Source organism: Phyllobates terribilis, unplaced genomic scaffold (assembly GCF_046119375.1).
Source record: "Phyllobates terribilis strain yellow unplaced genomic scaffold, ASM4611937v1 Scaffold_103__1_contigs__length_5881359, whole genome shotgun sequence".
Taxonomy (NCBI): Eukaryota; Metazoa; Chordata; class Amphibia; order Anura; family Dendrobatidae; genus Phyllobates; species Phyllobates terribilis.
The window spans coordinates 3,263,588-3,268,374 of NW_027362863.1; the positions used below are offsets into that span (position 1 = coordinate 3,263,588).

General features: G+C 43.9%; 1 long non-coding RNA gene across 1 annotated transcript; it reads left to right on the plus strand.

Annotated features, from left to right (window-relative positions):
* Positions 1-2,646: 2,646 nt before the first annotated feature.
* LOC141198758 (uncharacterized) lies at positions 2,647-4,507 on the plus strand. Its single transcript, XR_012270553.1, has 3 exons — positions 2,647-2,796; positions 2,895-3,108; positions 3,267-4,507. It is a non-coding gene; the product is annotated as an uncharacterized lncRNA (long non-coding RNA).
* Positions 4,508-4,787: the final 280 nt, after the last annotated feature.

The window sequence follows — 4,787 nt, forward strand, 5'->3', positions numbered from 1 at the left end:
CAGTAGTCTGTGGCCACCAGACCAGAGCCCCGCGAGCCTCCTCCCGCCTGCCGGCATCTCTGACTCCTCTTTTGATTATAGTCTTTGCATGATGTCATCTTTTTGGCGTGACACATACATGACCTTGTGCCTGGCTACAAATCAAAGGAAGAGAAAGAGAATGGTGTCAGGTAGGAGGCTGTCAGGGCTCCTATCCAGCAGCCACTGAATATTCATCTGACCATTGGATCAGGGTCCTGCAAATGAAGTTGCTCATCTCTATATATCAGTCATATATTCTCCTATGTATATTGTATTGTATGTGGTATAATATGTTCACTGTGTGCACAGACATCAGATGGGACACACATGATAATTAGTGACTCGTACATCATATACTATAATGTGGAGTTGACTTTTACATTAATGACTTGCTCGATCAAGTATGTAGGAAATAATACACAAAATAATAATTCCTAGGTATCTATCTGGCAGACCTGTGCTTATGTGTGGCCACCTTTAGGCTGTGTGCCCACTATGCGTTTTTTAAGCGTTTCCGCAACGGCAATTCCGCTGCAGAAACGCTTAGAAAACGCTTGGTAGAAGGTCTGCTATGTTCCCCAATGATAATCCGCATCTGCTGTGCACATGCTGCGGAAATTTCCGCTGCAGATTATCAATGCGGAAAAATCCGCCGCACTACCAATTATTTTGTGTAATCGCAGTGTTTTCGCCGCCATTGACTTGCATTGAATTGCATAATATCCGCATGACTACATGTGCACATGCGGATATTTAGCGATTCAATGTGCGGATGGTACCCGGATTTGGAGAAGAAGAGACTCTCCTCCAGACCCGGGTACCATAGTACCTGTAAAAAAAAATAATTAAAATAAAAAATATACATTATACTTACCTTCTGATGGCCCCCGGTCTCCATAGCGATGCGTCCTGGCTTCCTGGCAGCTCATGATGGTCTAAAAGGACCTGCCATGACGTCATTTAGTCATGTGACAGGTCACGCGACCGCTGACGTCGGCGGTCGCTTGACCCGTCACATGACTAAATGACGTCATGGCGGGTCCTTTTACACAACCGTGAGACACCGGGAAGACCGGACGCATCGGATAAGGAGACCAGGGGCCGTCAGAAGGTAAGTATAATATTTATTTTTTACCATTCTTTTACGGTCACACTATATAAATCCATACCGGTTGCATGGATTTATATAGTGTGACCAAGTTGTCAAGCACTTTCCAAGTGATGCTAAAATCGCTTGCAAAGCTCTTGACAACCCGCATGCGGAAATGCATGTGAAGAGCGCTTCACTTCTGCTTGTCCCTGGCAGGAAAACTCATAGAATCCGCATGCGTTTTTTCTGCCAGGGAGATGCAGAAACGCTCTGGAAAAATTCTCAGCATTTCTGCATTGTGGGCACTTAGCCTTACTCTGTTTAGGAGTGTAGAAAAGCACAGCGTACCTTGGATTACTTGCATTACACCTCTAACAACCTAAATCCGTGTTGTAGTGGTCAGACATTGTACATATTATGCTTATGTATTACCAGTTTTAAATGCTCACCTGAACTGGACCAAGTGCTGTCATTTTTCTCCACAGGCAGCACTTAGACAATACGTTTGTGTGAATATAGCCTATGAAGCAGCTGGTAATAAACATGTTGAAGGGGTTTTCTGTGAACAAAAGTATATTTTAATCAATAGATCTTGGAATAATAATAACTTCCACAATTGGATGTGATATAATAATGTCCCTGTGCTGAGATAATGTTATAAATGTGCCCCTGCTGTGTACTGTGTAATGGCTGTGTCTGACTGTGCAGGAACATGGTCTGATCATACCACAGCTACTGGGCAGGGGGGGAAGCAAAAGAGTATATAGCATCGATTAAATCACTGCACACTCTAGTTTCAAGATGCAAACGATGGGTCAAAACGTTCATTTACTGTTGCATTATTCCCTGCACCTTAAATGTGTCTTATTGCATGTCTTCAAATAGACTTTAGTTTGCGTCATGAAACTAGAATGTGCGGTGATTTAATCTACGCCGATTCTGGGGATTCCACATCCCGTGTACCTGCACCTTGACCTTCAGACTGTGTGCACGCTAATCATCTATATATAAAGAGAGTATATATACATTACAGCAGGGGATCACAGCTGAGTCTTTCTTTGAGCTAAAATATTGTTTAAAAACAGGCATTGAAATGTTTTACTCACAAAAAGAATCCTCTGTGATCCCCTGCTATCCTGCCTTTATCCTCTTTTTCTCCCCCCCTGCCCAGGAGATGTGGTATGATCAGACCATGTTCCTGCACGGTCAGACACAGCCATTACACAGTACACAGCAGGGGCACATTTATAAGATTATCTCAGCACAGGAACATTATTATATCACATCCAATTGTGGAAATTATTATTACTCCAAGACCTATTGATTAAAATATACTATTGTTTGTGGGAAAACGACCTTTAAGGATGGGCCGCTACTCATGGACCACTGCTGTGTGCTTGCCCCCAGGCTAAAATTTGCCAGCCAGCCCCTGCTAGCAGTGATATTAGAATACACACTATACATGTTATTACATACAGCATCCTTTACCTATAAAAATTGTATATAATCTCTTCCACTTTTATTTCCAGTGGGTGTAGTGACAAGATTATGGAGCAGTTGCCGGGACCAGTGCCGCCGCGAGCGACAACAGGGTAGGAAGAGTGGTGATGTGGCTCTTAAAAAGAAAGGCCATACCTATATTATGCCCGGCTCCAGTTTTTGACCCTAGTCCTAGATTTTCACCCGTAAGTGGCTATCTTTTTCAGTTTTATTTGTTGTAATGGTTTGATTATTATTTTGCATATTAAAAATGCTGTTTTCTCTGTCATCCCTGACCTTACAGATCTGACTGGACCAAAAAGGGAAATACCTGTAGCTCGGAGGTGCTGGAAGCCAGAGAGGAATCTGAAATGGAGGCCGGAGCTGGGGGCCAGAAAGAAGAAGAGCCTGCGGAGAGCACCAGTACACCACAGCCCCTCGACACCTCCCCTCATGCACCAATAAGCCAGCATCGCTACCGCCCCACCATCACTGGCGTACGTGACATGGGAATACCTGTGAGTGATGATGATGAGAGTTTTTGTCTAAGCCTGGCCCGTTATTTCAGGCACGTTCCCTTTTTATTGAGGCTGCAGACCAGGGCTGCCCTCCAAATTGTTTTGTCTGCCGCTGCGCCACCAAATTCACCGATGGCCATCTTTTAATTCCTTGAAAGGTGACAACTTTCTGAGGACAACAAAACCCGGTCATTAGACCCCCCAAGAAGGGCACTCAGCAGACCCACCATCACGGCAGCCACCACCTCCAGTGCCAGCATCACTGCAATCACCACCACCTCCAGTACCAGCATCACAGCAGCCATCACCACCACCTCCAGTCACAGCATCACAGCAACCACCACCAACTACAGTGGCACCATCACGGCAGCCACCTTCAGTGCCAGCATCTTGGCAGCCACCTCCATTACCAGCATCACGGCAGCCAACAACCCCCTCACCAGCATGTCTCTTGCCCCAATCACCCTTGTCTTGTTGGCATGATGGCCAAAACACAGAAGACAAGGCCAGACAAAGATCTGAGATACAGGATTTGTGTGCTGAGATGCCGCCACAGTCACTGAAAGGTGTTACATAGATGCGTATTATATGGACGCTATATGGATGGCATAAGCATGGTCCGTTTGCTGTGCTTTTTTTTTCTCGCACACATTGACTTGCATTGGCGAGTCTCGTCTGATATATGCAGCCACTTGCAGCATGCTGTGATTTTTTTTTTCTCAGTTCGATCTGAGCTGGGAAAAAAAATCACAGATGAACACATAATCATTCAATAACAAGAGTCAGAGTGCAATCCAATTTTTTTTATCAGATTGCACTCGTGTGATTTATACGAGATGAGTATGAGCCCTTAGACTCAGCCAAAAGATTGTAGACATAGAGTATATCTTATTGCTCTAATAGGCATCTAGTCATTCAACAGAGGCCATTAACTATATATTCTACATGCAGGGCTTGTGAATTGTCCATTATTAAAATAAACAGTATATAAAAAGCAGTGCAGGAGGCAGCAGTGAAGGACATGACAAATATTAATAACAATATGTAAAATAATCACAGGCTGCAATTACCCACCATATTTTTTCTTAAACCATGAAATCAACTTTTTCTTGCGGTTGTAAATTTGAAATGACAGTGATAGCTATTATGACATCACAAGGCACATGACATCATAGACATCACAATTGGAATAGAATGTATAAATTTCTACACTGCTGCCATCTTGTGTCACTATAACCTGACAGCTGGAAGAGGACGAGTCCAGGTAAGTAGCTCTTTACTTTTAAGCTTTGGTATACTTATAATGTATCCACCGGATTTATCATGGATTGCCGGGAACACTCTGTAATAAGACATTTTCAGGACAACCCCTTGTCTAAATGAGAAATTGCTGACTATAGGTGGGTGGGGGAGGTCAAGTTGGGACATCTTTATGGGGCTCCATTTTTGGGTAGTTTTGCCATTTATGTGGACAAATTATTTTATTATCATTCTCTGTTCTCAGATCTTTGGTTCCTATTGAATTAGGGGCTGACATTGGAGTTGTAGTTTAACCCCTTTAAAGCTCAAGACGTACTAATACGTATCTGCGCCATGGAACTTAAGAGCCTGATACGTATTAGTACGTCTTTGTGATCGCGCCCGCACACAGGTTGTGCGGGCGCGATCGCCGCCGGGTG